The following is a 9,297-nucleotide window of genomic DNA, read 5'->3' as shown; positions in this document are numbered from 1 at the left end:
TGGGGGCTTTTTGTTTCATTTTGTTTGGGTATTTTCTGTCTTATTTGTTTTTTGTTGTTGATTTGTTACTTTTTTTTTTTTTTTTTTTTTTGAGAGTGGAAGAGAGAGAAGGCTCCATTCTCCACTGGGGGGGGGGGTGTAAAGGCCTCCCAGATATGCATATGTGCAAAGGCCAAAAACTGAGGCCACTGGCAAGGAATCTTATCTAGAAAAAGAAACGGGACCAAACTGGCGGGCCCAGTGAGAGCGAAGCCGGTAGCACTCTGGACTAGCTACCTGGAAATATTTGTTTCTATGCATAAAGATGTCTCTGGCAGACTTGGGGAAGAGGCTGCTAGAAGCTGCAAGGAAAGGCCAAGACGATGAAGTGAGGGTGCTGATGGCAAATGGGGCTCCATTCACCGCAGACTGGATTGGAATGTCACCGCTTCACCTTGTAGCCCAGTATGGTCATTATTCCACAGCAGAAGTGCTCCTTCGAACTGGCGTTAGCAGGGATGCCTGGACCAAAGTGGACAGGACCCCTTTGCATATGGCTGCAGCTGATGGACATGCTCACACCGTGGAACTGCCTGTTAGGAATGGTGCAGATGTGAACGCCAAGGACATGCTGCAGATGACAGCTCTGCACTGGGCCACTACCACCGGGATGTTGTCAAGTTACTTATCAAATATGGAGCTGATGTCCATGCTTTTAGCAAATTCAGTAAGTCTGCCTTTGACACAGAACTGGAAAAAACAATACTGAGATTTTGGTCATGCTTCAGGAAGCAATGCAAATCATGTGAACACTAACCCTGATAGAGTCAACCCCGTGGCTAACCCTGGGACTGTGACTGCTCTGTTCATCTTCACCTCTGGAGAGGTCGTTAACCTTGCTAGCTTTGTTTCTTCAGGCAACACCAAAGCAACCTCAGCTAATTTAGAAGAAATTGAAGAAGGAAATTCTCTTGACTCCTCCATCCAGCAAGTGGTGGGGAGTGGAGGCCAGAGGGTCATCACCATAGTGACTGATAAAGTCCTTCTGGGTAATACCCAAACTTCAATCCCTACTTGGAGGCATTGGCAAGCCGTTTATTGTAACTATGCAGATGGACAGTCAGTTCTAGCTGTACCTGTTGGTCAGGTTGCAGAGGAGACGATAAGAAGATGAAGGGGAAGAAGAGAAATTGCCATTGGTGAAGAGACTGAGGATGGCAGAGATGACAAACAGTGTCGAAGAAATGAAGGAAGGCAGTGAACAAGAGATGCTGCAGCAACAGCTCCAGGAGGCCAACCACAGAGCCCAGGATTACAGACACCAGCTCCTCCAGAAGGAGCAGGAGGCAGAGCAGTTCCGAGCCTCAGGCTGGAGGCCAAGGCTCAGCAGCAGCCCAACCGAGTTGACTTCACAGTGGTTGACGAGGTAGCTGAAGTGGATGCTGTGTGGTGACAGGAGGGGATGAGGTAGAGAACGCAACGGAAGTGATGAAGTCAGGAAGGATCACGAGCCTCACCCCAATGTTTCCATAGAAACTGTTTTGTCCTAACACACAACGGACACAACTTGGCCTCGGTCATCTTATTCTTTGTAAGAAGAAAGTATAGAGAGCAAGTACTGCGAATGAATTAGAATGTCCTTAAGAAGGTAACGATAGCAGGACTCAAGGTCTGAGTCTAGGAAGGCTGTATGTGCAGCTGAGCCACTTTAGGGGCATCTGAGAGACCAAAGGACCAGGACCAAATCTCTCAGCTCATATCATTGCTTTAAACAGAGTACTGGGTGTTGTGGGTTTTTTTTTTTTTTTAATAGTTAGCTTTATATCAAAAGATTTTAGCATAATACTTGTAATAGATATACACCAAGAACCTTTAATGATTATACCTGAAAATTTTTAAGTGACCTGAAAATTTGCCTTAGATTTATGAAACCGATGAGGTTGTACGAAGCCTCCTCTGAGGAAGAGTGAAGGATCCCATACATTTCTAAAGGAGCAGGCACACAAGTTCTCCCTAATCACTGAAAAGAAATCTCTAGCTGGGCGTGGTGGTGCACACCTGCAATGCCAGCACTCGGGAAGCTGTAACAGAAAGCTTTTTGAGGTCAACCTGAGCTAAAGAGAGTCCTTCAGAAAAGAGGGCCAGATGTGGTGGCGCATGCCTTTAATTCTAGCACTTGGGAAGTAGACACAGGCAGATCTCTGTGAGTTCAAGGTGATGTGGTCTACATACCAATTTCCAGGCTAGCCAAAGCTACATACACAGTGAGACCCTGTCTCCAAGTAAAGCTGGACTGGAGAAGTGGTGGGTTAGGAATTTAGCTTGCTGTTCCAGAGAACCTGGGTTCTATTCCTAGCATCCGAATCAAGGTGCTCACAATTCCATGTAACTCCAGCTCCCGGGGGTCATGCCCTTTTCTGACAGGTGTGGATGCCCACAGATGCACATTTATATATACATATAAATAGAAATTTTAAAAATTAATAAAAAAAATTAAATTAGTTGATTGCAGTGGTTCACACTTTGGTAGCCTGAAACAGGAAGGTTGACATGAGTTTGGAGCCAGCCTGAGCTCTAGAGTGAGTTACAGTTCAGCCTGGGCTACAATGTGGGACCTTATTGCAAGAAAAAAAATCAACTGTAGTGGTGTGCACCTCTAATTCTAGCACTCAGATGGATCTCTGTGAGTTTGAGGCCAGCCTAATCTACAAAGAGAGTTTCTGGTATAGCCAGAACTCCATACAGAGACACTGCCTCAAAAATAAAAACTTAGCCAAGAAGGGCTGACTTATGTTTGCCTGATAAATTGTGTGTCCATAGCTTACATAAAGTATAAAAACAAAATTAAAATAGGCATAGTGGTGCATTTTGTAATCCCCAGCACTTGGAAGGTGAGACAGAAGATCACTGTAAGTTAAAGGTCAGCTTTGGCTTCAGTAAGATCTTTCTTGAAAATAACAACAAAACCTGGAAAGGCCTCAATGTGATGGCGATGGGGACTTGAACTTGGGGAGCAGGGGCAGGCAGTCCACGGGATTCTAACTAGCCTGGTCCACATGGTCAGTTCCAAGCTAGCAGGATTACTCAGACCCTAACAAGGAACAAAGGGAAACTAACCCTAAAGAGGTAGCTCAGTGGTAGAGCGTGGTGTTTAGTGAGCAGGGAACCCCTGGGTTCCTCCTTTGGCACCATACATATGCATGGAGAGGAGGGCAGGAGTGCAAAGAAGAAAACCATCGACACTAGACTTAAAATCAGGAGAGAAGCTGTGCTAATGTGGACAGTGTGTGCAGAGCCACGCCTGCCAGGCATGGAAGGCAGCCAGAAAGAGGCTTTTGGGCCCCGAGTCTCTGGTCTTGAGATGGAAACTAAATATTGGTGAACATTATAAAACTGCAAGCAGGAGGATCAGTTTCAAAATTTTTAAAATTATTTTTTGTCATTGTAACAACATCTTGCTTCCAAACACCTATTTATATAAAATCAAGCTCAAAACTCTTGAAATTGTATAAAATTTTGCCAAATTTTCTATGTCAAATATAATAAAAAACAACAAAAAAAGATAGAGAGAGAAGCAAAGAGAGAGAGAAAGAGTGAGAGAGAGATCAAAAAGTTGAGTGGGAAACATAGGAGAAAAATCTGAGAGGAGTAAAAAAAGAAACAAAAACAAACTCAACACATTAAAAAAGGATAAAATGAACACAAATTCTATTTCTTTCCTATAACTTCTTTGGGGCCACATGATACACTGCTCTCATTCATTCATTCATTCATTCATTTTATTTTCCTCCTTGTCCTCTCACTAAAATTATGTTTTGTAAACATAAAATTCTCCTGTTCTTTAATAAAAGATTATCACACTTACAGAGCAATATCCAGATAAGTAATTAACTATTGAGGGCAAGGGGATGGGTGTAACAACAATTAATTTTAAAAGGAACTAGGAATTTGAACAAGAACAGTAAGAGGTATTTGGGAGAGTTTAGAAAAAGGAGAAAGTAGAAATGACTAAATTGAATTATCTTGCAAAATAAAAGATAATTTTTGTTCAAACCTGAGATGAAATTGTGACTATGAAGTACTCTTATTACTTTTATTACATCGTATGTGTGTGTGTGTGTGTGTGTGTGTGAGAGAGAGAGAGAGAGAGAGAGAGAGAGAGAGAGAGAGAGAGAGAGAGAGAGAATTGTGCACATAGGAGATCAGAAAACAACTTTCAGAAAATTGTTCTTTTCTTTCACTGTGTGGATTCTAGGGGTCAAATGCTGACGGTCAGACTTCAGAGCCTCTTTAGTTGCTAAGCCATCTCACCAGGCCTAAAGGAAGTTTTTGTGAAATGAAAAACACCAGAACAGACTAAAAATTTTAGGGTAAAAAAGATTTTAAGACTATAGACAGTAGAAAATATATATTTTCCTTTAATTTTTAATAGTTTACCAACACTATTTTCCTATCTAACTGAATGTATTTACAGAAACTATTTAAGTAATTTCAAGAAATAAATTTTCAACAGTAATTCACAAAGCAATTCAGCATAAATCAAAGGATAGACACAAAGAAATTAAAAGTTGAAATTCCAATGATGGCACCTTGCATTGAAAACGTGATGGGTTTTGTGAAGCTAATTAGTGTTCTGTAATGGAAAGCAGTATAATAGACCCTGGATGGTTATGAGATGAACTTGAAAACAATTGCATATTTCTTAAAATTTATTTTCCTATGTTATCAAACATAATTGTTTTTAGTCTTGCAGGTAATTGGCTTGCAACTTTCATAAAGTTATTAGGCTATGTTTCTTCATTGAAATCTTAAAATTTATATTCCCAAACTATCAAACATAATTGTTTTTAGTCTTGCAGGTAATTGGCTTGTAACTTTCATAAAGTTATTAGGATATGCTTCTTCACTGAAATCTTCATAAGCCAAATTTTAGTAACTTTACTTCATAAACTTCAGAATAGGGTACAATTTAACTTGATATTTTGCTGCAAGGAAAATGTTTTGTAGTGAAATTGGAATTACTTCATAGATGAACTAATAAAACATTTCATCTCACTTTATCTAGAAGACAGCAATCTCTTATATTGCAAACAGTAAATATTACTGAAATGTTTGAACTATCAGAAGGGTCTAAACTTGGTCAGCCTGCTGTACAAGCACTGAAAAGACACTCTATGATTGACACATATGTTTGAATTTTCACACGTCTATATTTTTATGATTGACATTTCAGATATGACAAAGTTATGAAACTAGAAACCAAAGGATTATTTAAAATTAAAAGGAGAGAGTAAAATATGTCTGCATGTCATGAAGTCACAAAGAAACAAACAGTAAATTATATAGTTTCTTTATACATCAAGTCTTGGGAAAGATTTACCTAAGTTGGCATGTAAATAAAGTAATATTAAAAATTAAGCATGGTACTGGTTTTTTGTTGTTTTGTTTGTTTGTTTGTTTGTTTTATTGGGTATTATATGTACATTTCAGATTTTATCCCTTTACCCCACTTCCCCCCACCACCCAGAAACCTCCTATCCCATCCCCTCTCCTAATGCTTCTATGAGGCTGTGCCCCCACCCACCCCCATAACTCCAACCTCCCTACTCTCACATTCCTTCCACTCGGTGTTCAGCCTTCATGGGACCAAGAATCTCCTCTCCCACCTATGCCAGACAAGGTCATCCTCCCCTACATATACAGCTGTAGTCATGGGTCTCTTCCTATGTGCTACCAGGATGGTGGTTTAGACCCTGGGGAGCTCTGGTTGGTTGGTATTGTTGCTCTCCTCATGCTGTAACAAACCCTTTCTGCTCCTTCAGTCTTCTCTATAACTTCTCCATAGGGAAACCTTGATCAGATCAGTGGTTAGCTGTGAGCATTGTCCTCTGAATGTGTCAGTCTTTCACAGACCTCTAAGGAGACAGCTATATCAGGTTCTTGTCAGCATGCACTTCCTGCCATCCACATCAGTGTCTAGCTTAGGTGGCTGTACATGGGATGGATACACAGGTGGAATGGTCTCCAGATAGCTCCTCATTCAGTTTCTGTCCCACATTTTGTTTCCATATTTGCTCCCTTGAGTATTTTTTGTTATTCCTTCTAAGTAGGACTGAGGTATCCCCACTTGAACTTCCTTTTATGAGCTTCATGTGGTCTGTGAGTGAGTATTCACTATTCCAAGCTTTTGGGCTAACATCCACTTATCAGTGAGTAAATACCATATGTGTTCTTTTGTGATTGGGTTAACTCACTCAGGAAGATATTTTCTAGTTCCATCCATTTACCTAAAAATTTCTCGAATTCATTATTTTTAATATGTAGCTGCCCGCAGCCACAAGTCAACTGGGTTCACCTGAAAGGGGAGCTGGGAATTGAAGGGGGAAGGAGGGAGAGAAGAGATGAGGCCAAGACAAAGTTCTCTGATCAAGGCCCCAAGCTTTAATGTTCAGCTCTCAATTTAAAGGGGAAGACCCAACCCACAACCCCTCCTGGTTTCAGATGGCTTTTCAGGTGTTATAGGGTATTCAAGGCTTGCTCTGATGGGGGAACTGGGTTCTGATGATGCCATGTAACTTTGGATTTTGTTGCTTATGTTCTTGCGCTTGCCTTTAGCCATCTGATTAACTCTAGTGCTACCTGTACTCACTGTCTCTGACTGGAGCCTGCCTTTCCTCTTATCTTGCTTGTGTTTGATCTCCTCAGGGTCCAGATGTCTCTGTGATCTTTTAATCCTGAGCTCCAGCTACTTTGAGTACAGTGGTTCCTCTAGGATATCTCAGGATATGGTGTCTCCAAGGTATCAGACCAGCTAGGTGTCTGCTGTTCTGGGTGCAGTGTCTCCTCTACGATGTCTCATTGATAAGGTGTCAGCTGCTCTGAGTGCAGTGTCTTCTCTAGGATGTCTTGGGATATGTTGGCTGTTGCTCTGAGTTCAGTTGTTCCTCTGCTGCTCTGGGTTCACTTGTACCTCTGCCACTCTGGGTTCAGTGGACCCTCTAGGATGTCTTGGGAGGAATCTGGTGTCTACACAGGAGCAGACCAGGCAGGGTCTGCATCAGGCCTCAGATTCGGTAGAGGGGCGGAAGGGGAGTGGTATTCTGCAGGAGCAGGGTTTGGGTGTCTGCTGGAGTCTGAGCGCTCCCAACACCCAGCTATGGGCGTAGGGCAGTGTGTGAGTGTTCTTACCTACCACTCTGGTTTCAGTGGACCCTCTAGGATGTCTCAGGAGGGATCAGGTGTCCACATAGGAGCAGACCAGGTGGGGGTCTGCCAGTACTGTTTAATAAATGACTCCAACAAGTAAAATATTACTCTAAGTTTTTCTTTAAAAAATATCAAGTTTCAGTCATTATTGATCCAACATTTATTTTGTATTCATAGTATCATACATTGCATGTTCTAGATAGTTTTATCCACACTGCCATAGAGAAACAGAAGTTCATAGTACAACAAAAAGTGTCCAAGAAGGTGAAGAGAAAAGATGGGAGGTGAATGGAGAAGAGGATGATACAAAGTAGCCCTGATTACAGCTTCCATAAAGATGATCCCAAATAGGTATTTCTGTACATAACTATACTAAATTTACTTTTATGTTAAAGTAGATGAAAACATGGTTGAAAATATTTAAAGGTTTTATTATTGGTATGTGCATATGATATTATGGTGTGTGTTTGTGTGTTCAAATCTTAGGTATAAAGAATTTGAAGGATACATAGATAGCCAGAAAAAGCAACAGTAGAGTGGTATTCTGTTCCCAGATACATTGGCAGAGACCAAAGAAAGGCACAGAGGGAGGTATTTTACAGGACCAATTGGAGAAAGTGTCCAGCCCAGGGACCTTATTACCCAGCCCACTTCTTTTTAACAGACTCCTTTCTATTCTGAGTCTCCCATCCAGTAAGGAGTGCCTTCCTTGCTTCAGTAAAAGTATTCCTTTCATTTTGTCTGATCTCTGTCTTCAGTCTCTTCCAGATTTTTAATTTTTTGTCTGTCCCTTGGAACAGAGCTAGATAAACTCTTAAATAACAACCAGCTATTTAGGTTATCACCATGGTACAGTGATAATCATTCAGAGGTCAAAGGACAACTTTGTTGAGTTAATTATCTCCATCTGTTTTTACATGAATTTAAGATTCTGTCTGTTTTCAAAGATCAGTGTTAGTTTCACATATAGTGGGAATGAAATAATTATCAATGAACTGAACTCGATGTAGCCAGGCATATCTGGTAAGGTGAGCAACTCATCTGCAACTGAGCAATCTCGTCAGCCTGGAGTCATTTATCATTGGTTCCTTATCCTTAAACCTTGGATCTTTCATCTCTCTCAGCTTCCAGCAAACGTAAAGAAAATAGATTTTATCCACTTTTTCAATTATATAAGACTACAACAAGAATTCATTAACATAGGATGTAATTTTTTGTTTTTTATAAAAAGCAGACTATTTTAGCATGAGTGATTTTTTTTTAAAAAAAGAATGATTTATGGATTAAAAATTACTCCAAAGCACTGGATTAGGATAAAAGTAATTTAAATTATCTCACAGATTACATGCCAATTCTAGGTTTTGTTGGTGAGTGCATCTCTTTGCTGAGCAGCCACCTGAGATAGATAGTTCACATGGCATCCCTCTGGCTAAGCTATTTTTTCTTCATATGTCAACCTCTCCTCCAACAAGCCCAAGGAGATGGGGGAAAACATGAAAGACACAAAGGGACATGAAATGAAAACATAAAGCCATTCTACAGAACATCTGAAAGAACTGCTTAAAAATTTCTATACTCACCAATAATTAAATATACCCCATGAGTTACTTTACTAAATTCATAAAATTGTACCTATCTAGTAAATCATCTTACCAAGCCAGGTTAAAGGATACATGGATCAGGGATATACTTACTGGTGCAAGAGTAAGATGTTTTCTAAATGTCTGTCTATAAGTTTCTGTGTTTCATCTGTGCTGTTAATTTTTTTGGACTAAACATGTACATAATATTCTTTAAAATATTGGTGATATTACTATAATGATTCTGTCTATTTTCAAAGATTGGTGTAATTTTTACTTTATGGGAATGAAATAACTGTAATCAACAGCATTTTGGATATTAACCACCTCATCTTTGGGGACACTTAACAAAAAACTGGAGCATTTTTTTAATATTTTCACAAAAGAAGCACACAATTAATAAATATCAATACATTTTTTACAAAGGCACACTCTATTCACTGAACTGATTGAAAACCTATTTTCTTTGAGTACTGTGGAGTTCCTCATATTTCCATACATTTCCTAAAATGGAACAAAATAAAAATTGAAA

General features: G+C 40.0%; 1 pseudogene; it reads left to right on the top strand.

The window, feature by feature from the left end:
• The first annotated feature begins 304 nt into the window (after positions 1-304).
• On the top strand, positions 305-1,529 carry LOC117722576 (GA-binding protein subunit beta-2 pseudogene; annotated as a pseudogene).
• The last annotated feature ends 7,768 nt before the right edge of the window (positions 1,530-9,297 follow it).

The sequence above is a fragment of the Arvicanthis niloticus genome, chromosome 17 (assembly GCF_011762505.2).
Source record: "Arvicanthis niloticus isolate mArvNil1 chromosome 17, mArvNil1.pat.X, whole genome shotgun sequence".
NCBI classification, from domain to species: domain Eukaryota; kingdom Metazoa; phylum Chordata; class Mammalia; order Rodentia; family Muridae; genus Arvicanthis; species Arvicanthis niloticus.
Note: the sequence above shows the minus strand (reverse complement) of the source record. Positions and strands in the feature narration are given on the sequence as shown.